This window comes from Salmo trutta, chromosome 5 (assembly GCF_901001165.1).
Source record: "Salmo trutta chromosome 5, fSalTru1.1, whole genome shotgun sequence".
NCBI classification, from domain to species: Eukaryota; Metazoa; Chordata; class Actinopteri; order Salmoniformes; family Salmonidae; genus Salmo; species Salmo trutta.
In genome coordinates, this window is record NC_042961.1 from 26,215,203 (window position 1) to 26,241,550 (window position 26,348).

Below are 26,348 nucleotides of genomic sequence, written 5' to 3' on the forward strand. Positions count from 1 at the left end.
AGGCCATTACGAATGACAATGGACAGAATATGACTAATTCTTATAAGGACACCTTAAAAGATGGGACCTAATAACATTTCAAAAGTAACATGCGTCATCTTAGGCGTCATCTTAGGCTTGACCAACTAATAATTACTAACCCTCTTAACAGGCCTGAAAAGGCACATTAACTTGCTATAATACTCCAAATGTTATGCGGATGGATACACAAATATAATACCCAGAGTGTAAGAGCTCCCTTTTAACCGAAATTACTTGTATGACTGCGACCTGTCGTCCACTAATAAATTAATACCACGGATGGGCTTCACATGTTACAAACCCACTGCAGTAATAACCAAACAAAACCCTGTGTACACGGTTACTAAAGGAATGATGCATCACACCTAGAATGAGAACAGCTTGAGAGAGGCAACCTTTCATACAAACCCACTGTGTAACTTCTAAGCATTTCGCTACACCCACAATCTGCTGAACATGTGTATGTGACACATAAAATTGGATTTGATTTACCGACCTGTGTCTGTGCCTGTTTTGCAACGCTTGTACCATGTTGGAGGGTATATCCGTGGTTGGTGGACAGTTCTGCAAAGAAATGATTTGTTTGCATCGCCGAGTGGTGGACAGGAAATAATTAAATCCAATTGTTGGATGCTACCACACCCCCTCCAAATAAAACCAAACATGGATGCCAATGTTTGCATGCATAAACTCCATTCTACTTCCTGTCTGCGGCAACATCTAAATAAGATGCATGGTGGGTTAGTGTTATACTGCTGGACTGAGATACAAAATCTTAATCTAGAAGCTGGCCTAAATAATATTCAAGATTTTGTTGGCACAATAAGCGACTACAAAACATCCGCCTCGTTGAGGAAATCAGGAAGCTGCAAGGAGGAGCGTCTCCTGAATCACATCCCAACCAATTTTTAATCAAGCTAACGGAAGACGATGACATCGAAACATACCTCTGTACGTTTGAACGGACAGCGCTACGGGAAGGATGGCCAAGGCTGAAGTGGGCTAGTCTGCTGGCCCCGTTCCTCTAAGGGAATGTCCAAAAGGCATATTGGGACCTGAACGACGACCAGGCGGCTAACTACAACGGACTCAAACAGGAGATACTCAGCCTATACGGGTACAGCCTGGCCCATCAGGCTCAATGGTTCCACGACTGGAGGTTCGTACCCGACGCATCCCCCCGAGCCCAGATGAGCGACCTACTGCGCGTCACCAGGGCATGGCTCCTAACTGATGTATCCACCCTCTCCATCCTCGACAAAATGGTCCTGGTTCGCTTCTTACGGGCTCTACCCCACGACCTGAAGAGGGCAGCGAGTCTATGAGCGCCCCAGACCTTGGAGGGCCTCCTGGAAGCAGTGGAGACGCATCAGAAAACTCAGGCCCTGCTGAGTGGGAGCCGGGACGAGTCGGCGACCCATTCGAGGGAACGGAAGGACAGCCCCACCGTTGTATCCCCCAAACCGACAGTCGGCAGGACCAAAGGACCGCAAACCCATGGAGAGACGGTTGGGGTAGGGCCGACCCGCCACCGACAACCCCAGGTAGATGGAGACCAAAGGAGGTGTTTTGAGTGTGGCTCCCAGGGTGCACATTGCCTGGAATTGCCCGGCTCGAGAGGAGTCGATGCCATCAGCTAGCCCCGGAGGCGAGGTGGGTAACGCCGTAAACTATGTCACCTCCTGTTGGGCGCACCATGAATCAACTGCACCCATGGTCCCAGTGAAATGTGACGAACATGACACGGAAGCGCTATTAGACTCCGGAAGTATGGTTACGCTCGTAACCATGAGCCTGCTGAACCAGGAGACCGAACAGGGTAGGGAGATGTCCATTTCCTGTTTTCACGGTGACACAAAGCGGGATCCAACCGTATGGACCAACCTCCTGACGCCACAAGGGAGCTGCCAGATAATGGTGGGTGCAGTACCACCACAGTTAACCTGTTTGGGATAGGGGGCAGTATTTTCACGGCCGGATAAAAAACATACCCGATTTAATCTGGTTACTACTCCTGCCCAGAAACTAGAATATGCATATAATTAGTAGATTTGGATAGAAAACTCTCTAAACTTTCTAAAACTGTTTGAATGGTGTATGTGAGTATAACAGAACTCATATGGCAGGCCAAAACCTGAGAAGATTCTGTACAGGAAGTGCCCTGTCTGACAATTTGTTCTCCTTCTAGGGCATCTCTATCAAAAATACAGCATCTAAGCTGTAACGTGACATTTTCTAAGGCTTTCATTGGCTCTCAGAAGGCGCCAGACAGTGGAATGAGAGCTCTCCAGTCTCTGGGCGAAAAACAGCAGGGGTTTTTGTGAGTGGTCCTGCTGAGAACAATGATAATGGAGCGAGCGTGCACGAGACAACTCCATTTTTTTCTTTCAGTGTTTGAACGAATACAATGTCGCCCGGTTGGAATATTATCGCTATTTTACGAGAAAAATAGCATAACATTTTATTTAAACAGCGTTTGACATGCTTCGAAGTACGGTAATGGAATATTTTGATTTTTTTTGTCACGAAATGCGCCGGCGCGTCACCCTTCGGATAGTGACTTGAACGCACAAACAAAACGGAGCTATTTGGATATAACTATGGATTATTTGGAACCAAAACAACATTTGTTGTTGAAGTAGAAGTCCTGGGAGTGCATTCTGACGAAGAACAGCAAAGGTAATCCAATTTTTCTTATAGTAAATCTGAGTTTGGTGAGGGCCAAACTTGGTGGGTGTCAAATTAGCTAGCCATGATGGCCGGGCTATGTCCTCAGAATATTGCAAAATGTGCTTTCATCGAAAAGCTATTTTAAAATCTGACACCGCGATTGCATAAAGGAGTTCTGTATCTATAATTCTTAAAATAATTTATGTTTTTTTGTCAACGTTTATCGTGAGTAATTTAGTAAATTCACCGGAAGTTTGCGGTGGGTATGCTAGTTCTTAATATCACATGCTAATGTAAAAAGCTGGTTTTTGATTATAAATATGAACTTGATTGAACAAAACATGCATGTATTGTATAACATAATGTCCTAGGAGTGTCATCTGATGAAGATCATCAAAGGTTAGTGCTGCATTTAGCTGTGGTTTTGGTTTTTGTGACATATATGCTTGCTTTGAAAATGGCTGTGTGATTATTTTTGGGAGGGTACTCTCCTGACAATCTAATGTTTTGCTTTCGTTGTAAAGCCTTTTTGAAATCGTACAATGTGGTTAGATAAAGGAGAGTCTTGTCTTTAAAATGGTGTAAAATAGTCATATGTTTGAGAAATTGAAGTTTTTGCATTTTTTAGGTATTTGTAATTCGCGCCACGCTATACCATTGGATATTGGTGAGGCGTTCCGCTAGCTGAACGTCTGTCCCTAACAGGTTAACGGTACCTCTCCTAGTGGGACAGGATTGTCCGCTGTTCGCGGCCCTATGGGGGCACGAGTTCAGGAAAAGATACGAGCCGGCTGAAGAAGAGAGCAGGGACGACCCATCGCCTGTGCAGCCCGGAAGCAACCGGTTAACCAACCTGTATCTACGGATCCGGAGTCGGAGCCGGAAGGGGCGCCGGAAAACATGGCATGAGAGGACAGCCTTGGCCGTGTTCTGGTCGGGACCCAGGACGCCAACGGTACCAGTGGTGGTCCCGAGCAATGAGGACCTCGACCCGGCCCAGAAGCAAGAGCTCAGGGAGCACGTCGATCGGAACACGGCGGTGTTCTCCGAGAAGCCAGGCCGCACGACCCTCATTGAACACCACATTCATACCCGGCCTGGGGAAACAGTACGAAAGAGGCCATATCGGATTCCAGAGGCCCGAAGGAAGGCCGTGAAACAAGAAGTGGAGACTATGCTGAGTCCCACAGTGCATGGTGCAGCCCCATCGTGTTGGTGCCCAAACCGGACAGTAGCCTCCGCTTCTGTAATGATTTCCGGGGTGTGAATGACAAACCTATTCGACGCCTACCCCATGCCGAGGGTGGACGAGCTCATCGACCGATTGGGAAAGGCCCGGTACATCAGCAGCCTTGACCTGACCAAAGGGTATTGGCAGGTACTGTTGGCAGCCTCCTCCCGGGAGAAGACGGTGTTCTCGACACCAGACGGTTTGTATCAGTACCGGGTGCTCCCGTTCGGTCTCCACGGAGCCCCGCCCACATTCCAGTGACTGATGAACAGAGTGCTTCGACCCCACCAGCTGTACACAGCGGCCTATCTGGATGATATCATCATCCACAGCCAAGGTTGGGAAGAGCACCTGACGTGCCTCCAGACGGTACTGGACGCGCTCAGACAAGCCGGGTTGACAGCATACCCCAAGAAATGCAAACTAGGGTTCAAGGAGGTGGAGTACCTGGGGTATTTGATCAGACGGGGGAACGTCAAGCCCCAGGAGAGGAAGGTTCACGCGGTACGTGACTGGCCCATTCCACGCACCAAGACACAGGTCAAGTCCTTCCTGGGACTGGCAGGATACTATAGCTGGTTTATCCCCAACTTTGCGGCTATAGCTTTCCCCCTCACCGATCTAACCAGGGCCCGCCTCCCGAAAACAGTGAAATGGATGCATGAGACAGAAGCGGCGTTCAGCCGTCTGAAGGAAGCGCTGTGCTCCCATCCGATTCTCATAACGCCCGATTTCCAGGTGCCGATGGTGGTCCAGACGGATGCATGTGATACGGGACTAGGGGCCATTCTGTCCCAGATAGGGGAGCACCCCATCATGTACATTAGCCGAAAGCTGATGCCTAGAGAAAAAAAATACTCAATTGTTGAGAAAGAGTGTCTAGCGTGAAGTGGGCGCTAGACACTCTCAAGTATTACCTGTTAGGTACCCACTTCACCCTGGTCACGGACCATGCTTCCCTGGTCTGGTTGGCCAGGGGAAAAGACACAAACGATCGGGTCACCAGGTGGTTCTTGTCCCTTCAACGCTTCTCTTTTTCTGTTGTGCACAGGTCAGGGGAGAAGCATGGAAACGCGGATGCCCTATCGAGAATGGAGACATACGTCGCACTGATGACAGTCCCCTCCCCGACAGAGCTAGGGTACAGAGCTAGGGTACAGTAGGTCAGCCACCAGGGGGAGACTCGTCGAAGCCTGGTGACAGACAGAGTATAAATCACGAGGCGATGGCTCCATCTGCTGGACATGCCAGGTCTCGAAGGGCTCTCCGGCCAGGACTAATTGGGGCTGATTGGGAGCTTGTGAGTAATCAAGGGCTGATTGCTCAACAGCTGTGCAAGGCCCATAAAGCTGCCAGAAGGGCAACACACAAGGGAGAGCAGGGGGAAGAAAGGACTCCCGTATAGTTGGGGACGGTTGCAGAGGTATGAGGAGGGAGTTCAGTTTTTGTGCCCGACAGGATACAGCAAGAACTGGAGCCCAGAAGACGGTATCCCGGAGAGGGTCTCATCGGGGAGACCTATCCTTTTCTTTTTTGATTTATTATTTAAATAAACACCCTTGAAACTGAGCTAATCATACTCTGTCTGTGTCTGATCTGTATAAACGTCTTGACCAAACCCCCTGGTCTGCCACAACAGACATACATTGGTATTCGATAGGTACTGATATTGCTATAATAATTTCACTGCAACAGGGTTTCCTATAGTCTACTAATACAGGTTATGCATTTCCCTGGTATAGGCCTGAGCATGTCCTATACTTCTAGATATAGTCTGAAACCAGCCTGTCTAATGCTGGACCCAGGTACTATCTGATCACTCATGATGACCAGAAGATTGATTAATGGAGTTCACTTTTTAGCTCAGGCCATTATCCCCACCTGCTTCAAGATGTCTATTATCATCCCTGTGCCCAAGAAAGGGAAAGTAACTGAACTAAATCACTACTGACCCGTAGCATTCACTTCCGTCATCATGAAGTGCTTCGAGAGGCTAGTCAAAGACTTCATCAACTCCTCCCTCCCAGACACACTCGATCCTCTCCAATTCGCCTACTGCCCCGACAGATCCACAGACGACGCAATTGCCATTGCACTGGGACTGAAGTCCTCCCTATGCAACAGGGTCCTGGACTTCCTGACGGGCCACCCTCAGGTAGAAAACATTACCTCCTCCACACTGAGGGTGCGTCCTCCACACTGAGTCCCCTTCTGTACTCCCTGTATACAGTACCTACGACTGCGTGGCCTCACAAAGTTCCGTCTCCATCATCAAGTTCACTGACAACACAACAGTAGTAGGCCTGATTACCAACAATGATGAGACGGCCTACAGGGAGGAGGTAGGCACTCTGACGGAGTGGTGCCAGGGAAAAAACCTCTCCCTCAACATCTGCAAAACAAAGGAGCTGATTGTGGAATTCAGGAGGAAACAAGCTAGGCACACCTCCATCCTCAATGAGGCCGCCGTGGAGATGGTCAAAAACATAACGTTTTTCAGCGTACAAACCACATGGACACCGTGGTGAAGAAGGCACTACAGTGACTCTTTAACCTCAGGAGGCTGAAGAAATTTGACCTGTCCCAGAGGGCCCTCACAGTGTTCTACAGGAGTACCATCGAGAGCATACTGTCGGGCTGCATTACACACAGTGTGATATGGTAACTACCGCAAGGCACTGCAGAGGGTGGTACCTTAGCCAAATTCACCATTTGTATTTGTATTTATTAAGGAACCCCATTAGTTGCTGCCACTCTTCCTGGGGTCCAGCAACATTAAGGCAGTTATATACAATTTTAAATATTACATGACATTACATTTCATAACACTTTTCACAACACATATGATCCCTCAGGCCACTACTCTACTATCACATATCTACAATGCATATTCCATGTGTACATGTGTGTAGAGTGCATGTCTTATGTGTGCCTATGCCTGCACCTGTGTCCCTTCACAGTCCCCGCTGTTCCATAAGGTGTATTTTTATCTGTTTTTTAAAACTGATTCTACTGCTTGCATCAGTTATCTGATGTGGAATAGAGTTCCATGTAGCCATGCCTTTACGTAGTACTGCGTGCCTCCCATAGTCTGTTCTTGACTTTGGAGGTATGTCTTGTATGCATGGGTATCCAAGCTAGTAGTTTAAACAGACACCTCCATGCATTCAGCATGTCAACACTTCTTCCAAAAACAAGTAGTGATGAAGTCAATCTCTCCTCTACTTTGAGTCTTGAGAGATTTACATGCATATTATTGTTAGCTCTCCGTGTAGTACATTTAAGGGCTTGCTGTGCTGCCCTGTTCTGAGCCAATTGTAATTTTCCGAGGTCCCTGTCTGTGTGGCACCTGACCACACGACTGAACAGTAGTTCAGGTGCAACAAAACTAGAGCTTGTAGGACCTGTCTTGTTGATAGTATTGTTAAAAAGGCAGAGCAGCGCTTTATTATCAACAGACTTCTCCCCGTCTTAGCTACTGTTGTATCAACATGTTTTGACCATGACAGTTTACAATCCAGGGTTACTCCAAGCAGTTTAGTCCAGTTCTACCTGGATAATGTTGGAGAGGCTTCCATTAAAGAACACCCTCTGTGTTCTGTTAGACAGGTAACTCTTTTATCCACAATATAGCAGGGGGTGTAAAACCATAACACATACGTTTTTCCATCAGCAGACTATGATTGATAATGTCAAAAGCCACACTGAAGTCTAACAAAACAGCTCCCACAATCTTTTTATCATCAATTTCTCTCAGCCAATCATCAGTAATTTGTCTAAGTGCCGTGCTTGTTGAATGTCCTTCTCTATAAGCATGCTAAAAGTTTGTTGTCAATTTGTTTATGGTGCTGTCAGCATGTCAACACCTCTTACCAAAACAAGTAGTGATGAAGTCAATCTCTCCTCTACTTTGAGCCTTGAGAGATTAGCGCTCAGTGTACATTTAAGGGCTAGCCATGCTGCCCTGTTCTGAGCCAATTGTAATTTTCCAAAGTCCCTCTCGTGTGGTCAGGTGCCACAAGAGATTGACATCATCACTAGTTGTTCCAGCTTTGTTTCCAGAAGGTATCAAAATTGTCAATAAATGTTACACCTGTCACACGAAGCAGAACAGGTGAACCTAAGAGCAGACTCGGACGAGGAGACTGGGATGAGGTAACCAAGTTATTTAATGAAACACAGGGGTAAGATGGGGTGCAGGCCAGGGGAAGCTCGGGCGGGTTGCCGGAAGCCTAGAGTGATGGCTGAGGCTGGAACGAGGGGAGTTGGGACTGGGTAAGCAGGTCCAGAGAGGAATCCAAGGATGCAGTGGAGTGGGGGGTCCAGCATAGAGTAGCAGGACTGACGAGACAGGGGATTGGAGACAGGGGTCAAAGTCAGAGCAGGCAGAACTGTAGCGGAGAGGAAAACGGCGTCAGGCATGGGAAAACAGGCATAACATGAAAACAGGATCTAAGTAGAACAACTGTCTAAAATGACTGAGCAGAGATTACGATCTGGCAGCGTAGAAGTGGCAAGGCAGAGTATTTGTAGAGGTCTTGATTATGGAATAGGTTGCAGCTGGTGGGGATCTGCTCTACCTCCTGCACACCTGTCTCCACCCACACAATCACATACACACACAGAGAGAGAGGAAGAGGGAGAGAGCTCTGGGAGAGTGGCAGCAGGTTAGGATGAGAAGTAGAGGGCGTGGCAAGAGCAGATGTAACAACACTCAAAGAGCTGCAATAGTCACTTAGCCAGTTATGGAGGGCTAAAAGTCTGCTCGTTCAATGCCATGATTTAGGAAGGGCACAGGGCCAGATATTATGGGGCATTTGTTGGAGTAGTGGGTACACACTGCCTGGCCTCCAGGACACCTACAACACCAGGTGTCGCAGGAAGGACAAAAATATAATCAGGGACCTCAGCCACCCGAGCCACGGCCTGTTCTCCCCACTTCCATCACTGTGACGTGGGCAGTACAGGAGCATCATGTCTAAAACTAACAGACTGGCCAATAGCTTCTACTCCCAGACCATCAGGCTTCTGAATAGCCACAACTAGTCAGCAACCTGCTCCACCCCCACCCCCCCTCCTGCCCCCCCAGACTATCTTAAATAGTGTAAATAACCTGTAACTTCGATCGCATTCTCCACAGTCTTTTGACTGCACGCGCCTCCATTTCCAGGCGACTCTCTCTCCGCATGCCTCAGAACAATCAGAACATAGCAACCAGCATAGTAACGAATGCTATTGATTTTTATTCTTTCATTACATAGCCAGGCAGAATTTGTCAAGTTTTAGCAACGGGCGCTAATAGCTTATCGAGTCCCATTGTGACACAGGGGGGACACTTTTTGTCAAGTGGACACTATTTGGCATGACAGGCACTCCTTATGCAATCTAACTAAATTAAGTGGCTCTGAGTTGATTTGGTGTTTTGTGACATTCATCACTGTTAGCCGAGCCCTCTGACCCCTCACAGCAACACACACACGCTTCAGGATCACACTCTAGCAACATGCGCACACACATGCGCTCATGCAGACACACATGCATACACGCAGCTGCAGAGACACACACACACACACACACAGTCTCCAGGAACACACACAAATGTGAGGGGGGAGCTAATCGCTCTCGCTCGCTGTCGCACAGACACACTCAGTAGTACACACACGCGTGTGCACTCATGCGTTTCAGTTGTGCAGTGGAGTTGTGCAGTTCAGTACACACACACACACACACACATACATGTACGTTGTGCAGTACACACACACAAACACATCCTCACATCACTGACATCGCTTCATCTCGCTAACCATGCTCACATGCACTGACAGGCGATCGCACACATCTGTGCACATACACTCTCACACTCCCAATGATCCTTTTCAACCATTGCGTCCCAGAGAGGAATGTGATGGATTTTGTCTCATTCTCATTCTGATTAGGCCTCGCAATTAGCCAACATTTTCCCTTGTATATACAAATTATACAATTTTCTCCCTCCAAGTGGAACCTATATGGTAATGTTGCACTTGGCAGCCACTGGTTCTGTAAAGCTTTCCCAGCAGCGCGAGAAAAGCAAGCTGGAACTGAGGAACTGCATTGGTTTCCACTGTAGACTGTTGAGTGTATAAAACGGCAGTCCAACAAAAACACCACTCTCAGCCCAGTCTGAACCTCACCTCTACCCTGCTTCTATATCATCAAGTGTGTCGACAGACAAGCAGGGAATTAGAGAGAGGGGGGAATTTCTGGCCCTGGTGCTCTCATTTAATAAAGGATCAGAGATTAGTAATGCACTGGCCTCTCCACCATGCCAGGAGCAAGGTCCATGTCAATGCCAGTTTAACGACGTGAGGTCATATTTGTAGTCATTATGCTCTTTTTGTTAATGGAGTTAACCTTTAAATAACGTCTTCTGAGTTGTGTTTGTGTGTAGCCCTGTATGGAGAGGAAAAGTCTAAACACACAGTATTTATCATGAAGCTTAAAACTTGTTATGGCTTGGGGGCAGTATTTCAACATCTGGATGAGAAGTATTCCCAAATTAAACTGGCTGTTACTCAGGCCCAGAAACTAGGATATGCATATATATTTGGATAGAAAACACTATAAAGTTTCCAAAACTGTTAAAATAATGTCTGTGAGTATAACAGAACTGATATGGCAGGTGAAAACCTGAGGAAAATCCATCCAGGAAGTGGGCTATTTTTGATGTGTGTAATTTTCTATTTAATGCCTATACAGTATGTGTTGGGTTAGGACCCAGATTGCAGTACCTATGGCTTTCACTTGATGTCAACAGTCTTTAGACATTGTTTCAGGCCTGTTTTCTGAAAAATGAGGAAGAATGAGACCATTTTCTAAGTGGACTGTAGAATGAACCAGAGCTAGTTTGCGCGCCCTTCGTTCTTTTTCCTTTCTATTGAATATGCTATTGTCCGGTTGAAATATTATCGAATATTTAGACAATAGACAACCTGAGGATTAATTATAAACATCGTTTGACATGTTTCAACAAACTTTACCGGTACTATTAGGATGTATTCGTCTGCATGTTGTGACCGCCATTGAGCCAGTGGATTACTGAACAAAATGCGCCAACAATACGGAGTTATTGGGAAATAAAGAGGGACTTTATCGAACAAAACAAACATTTATTGTGTAACAGGGACGCTTGTGACTGCAACCATATGAAGATCATCAAAGGTAAGTGATGAATTTTATCGCTATTTCTGACTTTCATGACTCCTCTACTTGGCTTGAAAATGTTTGTATGCTTTTGTAAGCGGGGCGCAGTCCACGGATAATCACATGGTATGCTTCGCCGTAAAGCCTTTTTGAAATCTGACACAGCGGCTGGATTAACAAGAAGTTCATCTTTTAAGCCGATGTATAACACTTGTATCTTTTATGAGTGTTTATTATGAGTATTTCTGTATTTTGAATTTGGCGCTCTGCAATTTCACCGGATGTTGTCGAGGTGGGTCGCTAGCAGAACACCTGCGTCAGAGAGGTTAAACCCCCCAATGTGTTATTTAAGGAATAAGGCACGAGGGGGTGTGGTATATGGCCAATATAAGATGGCTAAGGGCTATTCTTATGCGTGACGCAACGCAGAGTGCCTGGATACAGCCCTTAGCCGTGGGATATTGGCCATATACCACAAACCCCCGAGGTGCCTTATTGCTATTATAAACTAGTTACCAACGTAATTAGAGCAGTAAAAATAAATGTTTTGTCATACGGTCTGACATACCACATCTGTCAGCCAATCAGCATTCAGGGCTCGAACCACCCAGTTTATAATTGAACTTAAACCCCACAATAAGTGATATTGAATCTGGATTTTATGATCTCTATTAAGGTGATCCCAAAATGTTTTCATAGCTTTTCTGTCACCTCAATTGAGCGTAGGCACAAACCAAAGTTGCCCATACTTCAATCTTCAGAGGGTGCCATGCTACACAATGTGTCAGTGTAAACATTCAGGATATGTTACATCGTCTTGCTGTCACTGTCTACTACGGTAAGGCACGCTGGTGCTGGGAAAAGTGTATGTGTGTTTGCGTGCGTGCGTGTGATTTTGTGTGTGCGAACAGGTGTGCATGTGTTGCATGCATGTGTAAGCGTCTATGTGTGCGTGTGCCGTGCATGCATGTGTGTGTGTGTGTACACTGTATATATCATTTCGACTCCGCTCACAGGCACAGAATGATAAGATCCTCCATTTCCATATTTAATTCCGATTTTAGGCCCAAAATAAAGGTCCCTGGATGCTAATAGTGTGTGTGTGCGTGCGTGCGTATATATTCAGTACCAGTCAACAATTTGGACACACCTACTCATTCCAGGGTTTTTCTTTATTTTTACTATTTTCTACATTGTAGAATAATAGTGAAGATATGAAAACTATGAAATAACACATATGGAATCATGTAGTAACCAAAAAAGTGTTAAACAAATCAAAATATATTTCATATTTGAGATTGTTCAAAGTAGCCACCCTTTGCCTTAACGACTGTCACACCCTGATCTGTTTCACCTGTCTTTGTGATTGTCTCCACCCCCCTCTAGGTGTCGCCCATCTTCTCCATTATCCCCTGTTTATTAATACCTGTGTTCTCTGTTTGTCTGTTGCCAGTTCGTCTTGTTTGTTCAAGTCAACCAGCGGTTTGTGTCTCAGCTCCTGCTTTTTCCAGTCACTCTTTTCACGCCCTCCTGGTTTTGACACTTGCCAGTCCTGACTCCGAGCCCACCTGCCTGAACACTCTGCCTACCCCTGAGCCTGCCTGCCGACCTGTACCTTTGACCCCCTCTAGATTACTGACCTCTGCCTGACACTGAGCCTGCCTGCCGCCCGGTACCGTTGCCCCACCTATGGTTTACTGACCCCTGCCTGCATTGAAGTTCTTCCAAGATGGTGCAGCAGTAAGAGTGTTTGTTTTCGTACCATGTACATTTTTTTTGTATACATTTCATTATATTTCAATCTCTTTCTATTTTCGAATTAGATATACCTTCCTTCAACCCGCCTCACAAAATGTGGTACGGATCTGCTTTTTTTTTAGACCTTATAACTGGAACCTCCATCAGGAGCTAGCCAGCTAATTAGCTACTAGCTATTTAGTCATTGTTAGCCACTGCTAGCGGTCTTTACCTTTAGCTTGGACACCAACCACTTTAGCCTGGAAAATACCTGCCAGTCTGCACAGTGCGATATCAGCCCTGAGCATATCGGACTGCTTTTTTCCCCCCACTACATCACTGGATTCCTGCCGCAAGCTCTAGACCATTACACCGGATCTTCACAGCTAGCTAGCTGCTACCGAGTGGCTACTGTGGCTAACACCCTTGTCCAGAAGCATGCACAAGTGAGCCTCGAGCTAGGGCCATCTCCTGGCTAGCAAACAAAGTACACCAACTACAGTACCTCTCTTGCCAGTTGGCCTGGACCCTTTGTCGACACGGAGCCCCGCTGATCCATCACGACTGGTCTGCTGACGTAATTCGGCCGATGTGCTCTCAATCGGCCTCTGCGTCGTGGATGTTGGTGATGATTTATCTGCAAGCCCCGGCCTGCTAGCTTCCTGAACGCCGTGTCTCCCGCTCCCCTAGCATAGTAATCGACTACCGAACGGCTCCCTGTTTCATCTCTTGCTGCTCATTGGACCCTATGATCACTTGGCTACACAGCTGATGCCTGCTGGACACGGTACTTCATTTTGTTTATCTGTCGGCCCCAGCCTCGAACTCGGGCCCTGTGTGTAGCTAACTGACCCGCTCTGCCCATTCATCGCCATTTACCCGTTGTTGTCCTAGCTGTTTACCCGTTGTCTCACTCGTTGTTGTCTTAGCTCTCCCAATCATCACGTGATTGCTTTATGCCTTTCTCTAATGTCAATATGCCTTGTATACTGTTTAGGGCAGCTCTCATTGTTTTATTTTACTGAAGAGCCCCTAGTCCTGCTCAACATGCCTCAGATAGCCCCCTTGTCCCACCCCATCCCCACAGATGTGGCGACCACACCTAGCTTAACTGGCGCCTCCAGTGATGCAACCTAGCTTAACTGGTGCCTCCAGAGATGCAACCTATCTCATCGTCACTCAATGCCTAGGTTTACCCCCACCGTACTCGCACTCTACCATACCCTTGTCTGCACATTTTTCCCTGAATCTATCCTACCATGCCCAGAAATCTGCTCCTTTTTTTCTCTGTTCCCAAAGCACTAGACGAGCTGTTCTTATAGCCTTTAGCAGTACCCTCATCCTACTCCTCCTCTGTTCCTCTGGTGATGTAGAGGTTAACCCAGGCCCTGTGTGTCCCTAGGCGCTATCATTTGTTGACTTCTGCAAACGTAAAAGCCTTGGTTTCATGCATGTTAATATCAGAAGCCTGGCCCATAGATTTGCTTTATTCACTGCTTTAGCACACTCCGCCAACCCTGATGTCCTAGCCATGTCTGAATCCTGACTTAGGAAGGCCACCGAAAATTCCATCCCCAATTACAACATTTTCCATCAAGATAGAACTGCTAAAGGGGGCGGAATCTACTGTAGAGAGAGCCTGCAGCGTTCTGTCATGATATCTAGGTCTATGCCCAAACAGTTAGATCTTAAAAAGTAGAAGCTCAGTCTCTCCAGAATTAAGTCTCTCACTGTTGTCGCTTGTTATAGACCCCCCCCCCCTTGCCCCCCAGTTGTGCCCTGGACACCATATGTGAATTGATTGCCCAGCATCTATCGTCAGAGTTTGTACTGCTAGGTGACCTATATTGGGATATGCTTAACACCCCGGCCGTCCTACAATCTAAGCTAGATGCCATTAATCTCACACAAATTATCAAGGAACCTACCAGGTACAACCCCAAATCTGTAAACATGGGAACCCTCATAGATATCATCCTGACCAACTTTCCCTCTAAATACACCTCTGCTGTTTTCAACCAGGATCTCAGTGATCACTGCCTCATTGATTGCGTCCGTTATGGGTCTGCAGTCAAACGACCACCCCTGTAAAGTCCGTGGAGAATAAGAGCACCTCCTCCCAGGTGGCCACTGCACTGAGACTAGGAAACACTGTCACATACTGATAAATACACGAGAATCGAGAATTTCAATAAGCATTTCTCTACGGCTGGCCATGCTTTCCAGCTGGCTACCCTGGTCAACAGCTCCGCACCCCCCGCAGCAACTGGCCCAAGCCCCCCCAGCTTCTCCTTCACCCAAATTCAGACAGCTGATGTTCTGAAAGATCTGCAAAATCTGGACCCCTACAAATCAGCTTGGCTAGACAATCTGGACCCTCTCTTCCTAAAAGGATCCGCCGGCATTGTTGCAACCCCTGTTACTAGCCTGTTCAACCTCTCTTTTTATCGTCTGAGATTCCCAAAGATTGGAATGCGGCCGTGGTCATCCCCCTCTTCAAAGGGGGAGACACTCTAGACAAAAACTGTTATAGACCTATATCCATCCATGCCTGCCTTTCTAAAATCTTCGAAAGCCAAGTGAACAAACACATCACCTACCATTTCAAATCCCACCGTACCTTCTCCGCTATGCAATCTGGTTTCCGAGCTGGTCACGGGTGCATCTCAGCCACGCTCAAGGTCCTAAACGATATCATAACTGCCATCGATAAAAGACAGTACTGTGCATCCGTCTTCATCGACCTGGCCTAGGCTTTCGACTCTATCAATCACCGTATTCTTACCGGCAGACTCAACAGCCTTGGTTTCTCTAATGACTGCCTCGAGTGGTTCACCAACTACTTCTCAGATAGAGTTCAGTGTGTCAAATCGGAGGGCCTGTTGTCTGGACCTCTGGCAGTCTCTATGGGGGTGGCACAGCATTCAATTCTCGGGACGACTCTTTTCTCTGTATATATCAATGATGTCCCTCTTGCTGCTGGTGATTCTCTGATCCACCTCTACGCAGACGACACCATTCTGTATACTTCTGGCCCTTCTTTGGACACTGTGTTAACAAACCTCCAAACAAGCTTCAACGCTGTACAACACTCCTTCCGTGGCTTCCAACTGCTCTTAAATGCTAGTAAAACTAAATGCATGCTCTAACGGATCACTGCCCGCACCCACCCGCCCGACTAGCATCACTGCTCTGGACGGTTCTGACTTAGAATATGTGGACAACTACAAATACCTAGGTGTCTGGTTAGACTGTAAACTCTCCTTCCAGACTCGCATGATGCATCTCCAATCCAAAATTAAATCTAGTATCTGCTTCCTATTTCGCAACAAAGCCTCCTTCACTCATGCTGCCAAACACACCCTGGTAAAACTGACTATCCTACCGATCCTTGACTTCAGGGATGTAATTTACAAAAAAGCCTCCAACACTCTGCTCAGCAAATTCGATGTAGTCTACCACAGTGCAAGTCTCATACTACCCACCACTGCGACCTGTATGCTCTCGTTGGCTGGCACTCGCTACGTATTTGTTGCCAAACCCACTGGCTCCAGGTCGTCTAAGTATTGCTAGGTAAAGCCCCGCCTTATCTCAGCTCACTGGTCACCATAGCAACACTCACCCGTAGCACGTGCTCCAGCAGGTATATTTCACTGGTCATCCCCAAAGCCAACACCCCCTTTGGCCGCTTTTCCTTCCAGTTCTTTGCTGCCAATGACTGGAACGAATTGCAAAAATCACTGAAGTTGGAGACTTATATCTCCCTCACAAACTTTAAGCGTCAGCTGTCAGAGCAGCTTACTGCTTGCTGCAGCTGTACACAGCCCATCTGTAAATTGCCCATCCAACCAACTACCTACTTCTTCCGCGTTTTTGTTTTTCTGCTCTTTTGCACACCAGTATGTCTACTTGCACATCCTCATCTGCACATATCTCTCCAGTGTAAATTGCTAAATTGTAATTACTTCGCCACTATTGGCCTATTTATTGCCTTACCTCCTTACTTCATTTGCACACACTGTATACAGATGTTTCTATTGTGTTATTGACTATGTTTGTTTACCCCATGTGTAACTCTGTTTTTGTCACACTGCTTTGCTTTATCTTGGCCAGGTCGCAGTTGTAAATGAGAAGGTGTTCTCAGCTGGCCTACCTGAATGAATAAATAAAAATTGACCTGTGTATTGCCTGTCCCTGTTGGAATATTAAACTATTGTTTATTCGGCGTGGTCTGCATCTTGGTCTTACCTTCATACCTGATAACAACAGTTTTGCACACTCTTGGCATTCTTTCAACCAGATTCATGAGGTAGTCACCTCAAATGCATTTCAATTTGTGCTTTGTTAAGTTCAAGTTGTAGAATTTCTTTCCTTCTTAATGTTTGAGCCAATCAGTTGTGTTGTGACAAGGTAGGGGTGGTATACATAAGAGAGCCCTATTTGGTAAAATAATAGCTCAAAAAGGAAAATGAAAGGAAAGTCCATTACTTTAAGACATGAAGGTCAATCAATCCAGAAAATGTCTGCAGTTGCAAAAACCATCAAGCGCTATGATGAAACTGGCTCTTATGAGGACCGCCACAGGAAAGGAAGATCTAAAGTTACCTCTGCTGCAGAGGATAAGTTCATTAGAGTTACCAGCCTCAAATTGCATCCCAAATAAATGCTTCGCAGAGTTCAAGTAACAGACAAACCTCAACATCAACTGTTCAGAGGAGACTGCGTGAATCAGGTGTTCATGGTTGAATTGCTGCAAAGAAACCACTATTGGACACCAATGAGAAGAGACTTGCTTGGGCCAAGAAACACGAGCAATGGACATTAGACCGGTGGAAATCCGGTCCTTTGGTCTGAGTTCAAATTTGAGATTTTTGGTTACTTCCTCTGTGTCTTTGTGAGATGCAGAGTAGGTGAACGGATGATCTCTGCATGTGTAGTTCCCACCGTGAAGCGAGGAGGAGGTGTGGGGGTACTTTGCTGGTGACTGGTGTGATTTATTTAGAATTCAAGGCACACTTAACCAGCATGGCTACCACAGCATTCTGCAGCGATACGCCATCCCATCTGGTTTGCACTTAGTGGGACTATCATTTGTTTTTCAACAGGGCAATGACCCAACATTCCTCCAGGCTATGTAAGGGCTATTTGACCAAGATGGAGTGCTGCATCAGTAGACCTGTCCTCCACCATCCCCCAACCTCAACCCAATTGAGATGGTTTGGGATGAGTTGGACCGCAGAGTGAAGGAAAAGCAGCCAAGTGCTCAGCATTCCAGGTGAAGGTGGTTGAGAGAATGCCAAGAGTGTGCAAAGGTGTCATCAAGGCAAAGGATGGCTACTTTGAAGAATCTCAATATAAAATATATTTTGATTTGTTTAACACTTTTTTGGTTACTACATGATTCCATAGTTTTGATGTATTCACTATTATTCTACAATGTAGAAAATAGTAAAAATAAAGAAAAACCCTTGAATGAGTAGGTGTGTCCAAACTTTTCACTGGTGCTGTATATATAGCCCAGGCTGCTGCAGACTGAGTAATGTTGCCAGCCTAAATTCCCAGTAACTATTGCTAGCAGCGGACATGGGACCAGTGTGTGAATCATGCCCCATTAATCAAACAATTGAAAGCCCTGCAGCTTGCTTCGGAGGTATCTTTCTTAATACCCTCCATTTTTAATCACCCTAATCTGCCGCTGAATGAAAGACCTGGGAAAAACATTAGCTGCAGACAGGGAACAGAGAGGAAAAGCGTTGCCTCGTTCTCTCTTTCTCTCTCGGCTTCTCTCTCTCTCTCTCTCTATTTCTCACCCTGCTCCCCCATTTTCTTATTTTCTCACAACCACATTCTTTCCCTCTCCAGGCATTTTCACCTTTTGAATTCCTCCCATTTCTATTTCTAACTTTTCTTTCTCCTCATCCCTTGATTTTTCTTCACAACTCTCCTCATGCTGATTGGCTCTTGGACTTTTTCTGGCACTGTGTTCTCCGCAGGCATCAGTAGCCATGGAGACAAGAGTTAATTGTCTTAGTGCTTTCCAGTTCATCAGTTGATTGGTAGACAGTTAGGGTAAACTAGCACATGAAGGAATGTTCCGAGCTGGCCAGAGGGAGTTGAAATTCTGATTGTCAGAGGGATAGTAGGTTAGTTGATGGCATTACATAGACAATACTGTAGATAGTGGCAAACTGAGAGAGCAGAGAATTTCATTTTTTCACATAAAAGCTTAGGTAGGGTTACACTGTCACAACATGTTTTATCGATGTACACCATGCAAAGAAATATACAAACAGCTCCCTTTAAACTACATTTTTCAATCAGAAGATCCTTGTATGAATAGTGTTCTTACCTGGGCCCTATACCCCATGGTCATGCCATTTATGGTCATGTCACCCCTCATCACTGTCAAGCGCTGCCTTAAACACTTCAGTGAGCAGGCCTTTCTAATCGACCTGGCCTGGGTATCCTGGAAGGATATTGACCTCATCCCGTCAGTAGAAGATGCCTGGGTGCTCTTTAAAAGTGCTTTCCTCACCATCTTAAATAAGCATGCCCCATTCAAAAAATGTAGAACTAAGAACAGATATAGCCCTTGGTTCACCCCAGACTTGACTGCCCTTGACAAGCACACAAACATCCTGTGGCATACTGCAATAGTATCGAATAGCCCCCGTGATATGCAACTTTTCAGGGAAGTCAGGAACCAAGATACACAGTCAGTTAGGAAAGCTAAAGATAGCTTTTTCAAACAGAAATGTGCATCCTGTAGCACTAATTCCAAAAGGTTTTGGGACACTGTAAGGTCCATGGAGAATAAGAGCACCTCCTCCCAGCTGCCCACTGCACTGAGGCTAGGAAACACCGTTACCACCAATAAAACAACGATAATTGATCATTTCAATAAGCATTATTCTACGGCTGGCCATGCTTTCCACCTGGCTACCCCTACCCAGGCCAACAGCTCTGCATCCCCGACAGAAACTTGCCCAAGCCCCCCCCCCCCTCGTCTGTGGACAATAGGTCCACAGACGAGGCAATCGCAATCACACTGCCCGAACCCACCTGGACAAGAGGAATACCTATGTAAGAATGCTGTTCATCAATTACAGCTCAGCATTTAATACCATAGTACCCTCCAAACTTGTCATTTAGCTCGAGCGCCCTGGGTCTCGACCCCGTCCTGTGCAACTGGGTCCTGGACTTTCTGACGGGCCGCCCCAGGTGGTGAGGGTAGGAAACAACAACTCTACCCTGCTGCTCCTCAACACTGGGGCCCCACAAGGGTGCGCTCTCAGCCCTCTCCTGTACTCCCTGTTCACCCCTGACTGCGTGGCCATGCACGCCTCCAACTCAATCATCAAGTTTGCAGACGACACTACAGTGGTAGGCTTGATTACTAACAACGATGAGACGGCCTACAGGGAGGAGGTGAGGGCCCTCAGAGTGTAGTGTCAGGAAAATAACCTCACACTCAACATCACCAAAACAAAGGAGATGATCGTGGACTTCAGGAAACAGCAAAGGGAGCAGCCCCCTATCCACATTGATGGGACAGTAGTGGAGAAGGTGGAAAGTTTTAAGTTCCTCGGCGTACACATTACGGACAAACTGAAATGGTCCACCCACACAGACAGCGTGGTGAAGAAGGCGCAACAGCGCCTCTTCAACCTCAGGAGGCTGAAGAAATTTGGCTTGTCACCAAAAACACTCAAACGTTTACAGATGCACAATCGAGAGCATCCTGTCGGGCTGTATCACCACCTGGTACGGCAAATGCTCTGCCCACAATCGTAAGGCGCTCCAGAGGGTAGTGAGGTCTGCACAACGCATCACCGAGGGCAAACTACCTGCCCTCCAGGACACCTACACCACCCGATGTCACAGGAAGGCCAAAAAGATCATCAAGGACAACAACCACCCGAGCCACTGCCTGTTCACCCCGCTATCATCCAGAAGGCGAGGTCAATACAGGTGCATCAAAGCTGGGACCGAGAGACTGAAAAACAGCTTCTATCTCAAGGCCATCAGACTGTTAAACAGCCATCACTAACATTGAGTGGCTGCTGCCAACATACTGACTCAAATCTCTAGCCACTTTAATAATTAAAAATTGGATGTAATAAATGTATCACTAGTCACTTTAAACAATGCCACTTTATATAATGTTTACATACCCTACATTACTCATCTCATATGTATATACTGTACTCTATACCATCTACTGCATCTTGCCTATGCCGTTCGGCCATCTCTCATCCATATATTTATATGTATATATTCTTATTCATTCCCTTACACTTGTGTATATAAGGTAGTTGTTGTGAAATTGTTAGGAATTGTTAGATTACTTGTTAGATATTACTGCACGGTCGGAACTAGAGGCACAAGCGTTTCGCTATGCTCGCATTAACATCTGTTAACCATGTGTATGTGACCAATAAAATTTGATTTTATTAGATTTTTTATTTGAGCTGATGTTCTTAAAAAGTTGAATAATCTGGATCCCTACAAATCAGCTGGGCTAGACAATCTGGACCCTGTCTTTCTAAAATTATCAGCCGAAATTGTTGCAACCCCTATTACTAGCCTGTTCAAATGCTTTCGTATCGTCTGAGATCCCCAAAGATTGGAAAGCTGCTGCGGTCATCCCCCTCTTCAAAGGGGGAGACACTCTAGACCCAAACTGTTATAGACCTATATCCATCCATCCCTGCCTTTCTAAAATCTTCGAAAGCCAAGTTAACAAACACATCACCGACCATTTCGAATCCCACCTTACCTTCTCCGCTATGCAATCTGGTTTCCAAGCTGGTCATGGGTGCACCTCAGCCACGCTCAAGGTCCTAAACAATATCATAACTGCCATCGATAAAAGACAGTACTGTGCAGCCGTCTTCATCGACCTGGCCAAGGCTTTCGACTCTGTCAATCACCGCATACTTATCGGCTGACTCAATAGCCTTGGTTTCTCAAATGACTGCCTCGCCTGGTTCACCAACTACTTCTCAGATAGAGTTCAGTGTGTCAAATCGGAGAACCTGTTGTCCAGACCGCTGGCAGTCTCCATGGGGGTGCCACAGGGTTCAATTCTTGGGCCGACTCTTTTCTCTGTATATATCAATGATGTCGCTCTTGCTGCTGGTGATTCTCTGATCCACCTCTACGCATACGGCACCATTCTGTATACATTTGGCCCTTCTTTGGACACTGTGTTAATAAACCTCCAAATGAGCTTCAATGCCATACAACACATCTTCTGTGGCCTCCAACTGCTTTTAAATGCTAGTAAAACTAAATGCATGCTCTTCAACCGTTTGCTGCCCGCACCCGACTAGCATCACTTCTCTGGACGGTTCTGACTTGGACAACTCCAAATACCTAGGTATCTGGTTAGACTGTAAACTCTCCTTCCAGACTCACATGAAGCATCTCCAATTCAAAATGAAATCTAGAATCGGCTTCCTATTTCGCAACAAAGCCTCCTTCACTCATGCTGCCAAACACACCTTGGTAAAACTGACTATCCTTCCGATCCTTGACTTCAGCGATGTAATTTACAAAATAGCCTCCAACACTCTGCTCAGCAAATTTGATGTAGTCTATCACAGTGCCATCCGTTTGTCACCAAAGCCCCATATACTACTCACCACTGCGACCTGTATGCTCTCATTGGCTGGCCCTCGCTGCATATTTGTCGCCAAACCCACTGGCTCCAGGTCATCTGTAAGTATTGCTAGGTAAAGCCCCGCCTTATCTCAGCTCACTGGTCACCATAGCAACACCCATCCGTAGCACACGCTCCAGCAGGTATATTTCACTGTTCATCCCCAAAGCCAACACCTGCTTTAGCCGCCTTTCCTTCCAGTTGTCTGCTGCCAGTGACTGGAACGAATTGCAAAAATCACTGAAGCTGGAGACTTATATCTCCCTCTCTAACTTTAAGCATCAGCTGTCAGAGCAGCTTACCGATCACTGTACCTGTACACAGCCCATCTGTAAATAGCACACCCAACTACCGCATCCCCATATTGTTATGTTTTTTGCTCTTTTGCACACCAGTATCTCTACTTGCACATCATCATCTGCACATATATCACTCCAGTGTTAATGCTAAATTGTAATTATTTCACCTCTATGGCCTATTTATTGCATTACCTCCCTAATCTTACTACATTTACACACACCGTACATAGACTTTTTCTATTGTGTTATTGACTGTATGTTTGTTTACCCCATGTGTAACTCTGTGTTGTTGTTTTTGTCACACTGCTTTGCTTTATCTGCTTTATCACAGTTGAAAATGAGAACTTGTTCTCAACTGGCCTACCTGGTTAAGTTAAGGTGAAATAAAAAACAAAACAAATACATTTATAGAAGGATTTTATAGCCCTTCTTACACATGAATGTGACGGTCTGTAGTGGATGAAGTAAATCTAACTGGGGTCACTATACTGGATGGAATGGTTAAAGAGGAGAGGTAGAACAACATTTATCTAAAAGAATAGCTGCCTCTGTTATGGATGGTGCAGCAGGAGGGATATTTTATTTATTCCCAAATCACTCTCCGACCATCCATACCCAGATTTAGCTTTCTCTATTAAAGTGTTTTATCATCACGGCGCAAGAGTCTTTTACATAGGCCTGCAGTGGTGTGTATATGTGTTTTATTGTGTTGCACAGTATACCAAAACTTTTGTACTTTTTCAATATTAGAGCATGAAAACGATTATGTACTAGAATTTTGGTTACTTTTGGGAATTCTATCAAATGTGTCTCACGTTGTCTGCTGATTGTGAAAGGTTTAAGTCTGTCTATCAGCGCAGCCTATGTCCCCTTATAACGCGAGGGCTCCGTGCCTGCTTCACTTAAGCCAGGCATACACTCAAATGTTGCTGAACAGTACAATAAAATAATAGTAATAATTTATTAAACAGAGTAAAAACTAACTGACAACTAGAACAAGCTCAAACCAAGTTTATTCACCCACTGGGTCAAACAGCCTCAAAGACATACTTCCACTAATACAAGTATTTATACCCCCCTTTAGTCAGAATCTCCTCCTTTTCTCTAAACACTACATCTTTGTTGCTAGGCAGGAAGTTAAGGGATGTGGGTAATAAACTGTGACCTGACCTGACCTCGGCCCACATTCCTCACTAGCTCCACAGCTATCCACCCGTATCAGTGACTGCAACCATGTGACTGCCTTTCCCTTACTTAGTAACTCTCCAAGCCCATGGATCTTATCCAACCTCCATTGACCCCACCATCTACATTCCTCATACATGTAACCATTAACTTCTAGTATAGCAAGTATTTCAAACTAGAACCCAACAATTCGTAAAGCGCTTTTCATTATACAAGAATAATCTCAAAGTGCATAAAATAACATTCAAATATATCTAACCATATCATGAAAGCCACAATCAAAGTCTAGGAGGAAGGGTAGGCCAGCCGATAGAGAAGAGTCTTAAGGCCTGCTTTAAAAGGTCCAACAGTCTGAACAGTCCTGAGATTATCTGGAATGAAGTTCCATAGGCGTGGTGTGTTGGAAGAAAAGGCATGGTCCCCCATTGTGCACGCCTGGTCCTGGGGGCATGGAGGAGTTTGTCGTCACTTGAATGTAGGGTGCGTGGAGGTTCATAGGGGCAGAGTAAGTCTGACAGGTAGGCGAGGAGGATAATTGTTTTTTACCCCTTTTTCATGGTATCCAATTGATGGTTTACAGTCTTGTCTCATTGCTGCTAATCCGATGCGGACTCAGGAGAGGCAAAGGTCAAGAGCCACAATGCCCACTTAACCCAGCCGCACCAATGTGTCACAGGAGTCACTAGAGCGCAATAGGACAAGGACATCCCAGCCGGCCAAGCCCTCCTCTTACCCGGATGATGCTGGGCCAATTGTGAGCCGCCTCATTGGTCTCCCGGTCGGCAGGCAGCTAGCACTGCGATGCAGTGCCTTAGACCGCAGCGCTACTCAGAAGGCCTTATAGAGGCCTTATAGTAATTTATTTGAGGAACAGGTAGCAAAAAGAGATCAGCAAGGATGGGGGGGATGTGGGAAGACTTCTTTGTTTGCGTCAGATTGCATGCAGGCCCCCAAGTACAGCATTGCTATAATTGATTCTGGAGAAAATGTATGCATGTATTAGCTCTTCTGCAGATCCAAGATGGCGTAGCAGTCAGACGTCTTTTGTCCTCGTCTTGTCGTGTCCCGTGTATATATCTTTTATATATTTTTCTTCGCATATCTTTTTTATATTTTTTTTCTAAAAACTCAACTTCAAAACATACTCCTGCAACCCGCCTCACCCAATGTGGTGCAGATCTGTTTTTTCTGAAGTATTATTCACCTCGAATCCGAAATCACCAACAGAAGTTAGCCAGCTCACTAGCTACTAGCTAACGTTAGTATTCAGCTAATCCACGGCTAGTGGTCATCAGCTATCCTTTAGCTCGGAAAGCTCTCGCCAGTTTTGTACATCGCGACTCAAACCAGAGCTTACCGGACCTATTTAGGAGATCCCCAGGTTATTCTCCATATCCCAGGATTCCTACCGCAAGCTCTGGACATTTTCACCTGGATCTTGCAGCTAGCTAGCTGCTATCCGAGTGCCTATTGGCTAACGTCGGTCCCGGAGAAAGCACCAATTAGACATAGCTAGCCCATGCTAGGCCCTTTCTCCTGTCTAGCTAAAGAGGCCCATCAGCTACTCCTGGGCAACAATACCTGGACCCCTTCTACTGCCGGTACGGGGCACGGAACCCCGCCGATCCTTCATGACTGGACTAGGAGATCCCCGGGTTATTCCCACCGCAAGCTCTGTGCCTTTTCGCCTGGATCAGCTAGCTAGCTGCAATCCGAGTGTCTACTCCTGGCTAACGTCTCTGCCCCGAAGCCAGCCCATGCTAGGCCCATCTTCTGGCTAGCTGAAGAGTTCCATCAGCCACTCCTGGGCTACAATCACCTATCCGGACCCGTTTTACTGCCGGTGCGGAGCCCCACCGGGCCTTCACGACTGGACTACCAACGTTATCTGCCCGAGGGGGTTATTCAACTGGCCCCTCTGTCGCGACGTAACCTGAACGCCCACCTGCTAACTGCGGCCCGCTAATTGTTAGCTGTCTAGAGCATATCGGCTGCTAGCTGAATAGGTCCATCGGACAATTTTCTTGGGCCACTATAACTATTTTGCCAATTGGATTGGTCCCCTCTACCACACGGAACCCCACTAATCTACCGACGGAACGAGGAGGCTATAAACAGACCTCCTCCATCTTCTGCTAGCTTGCTACCCCTGGCCCGGCTAGCTGTCTGAATCATCGTGTCCCCAACCAACCTCACTACTCACTGGACCCTTATGATCTCTCGGCTAAGCATGCATTTACATTTACATTTACGTCATTTAGCAGACGCTCTTATCCAGAGCGACTTACAAATTGGTGCATTCACCTTATGATATCCAGTGGAACAACCACTTTACAATAGTACATCTATATATTTTTTT

The 26,348-nt window shown here is 46.2% G+C and overlaps 1 protein-coding gene across 1 annotated transcript in view; it reads left to right on the top strand.

Annotated features, from left to right (window-relative positions):
• The window catches only part of LOC115193959 (adhesion G protein-coupled receptor A3-like), a 301,644-nt gene that overhangs the window by 110,765 nt on the left and 164,531 nt on the right, over positions 1–26,348 (top strand). The window lies entirely within an intron of this gene.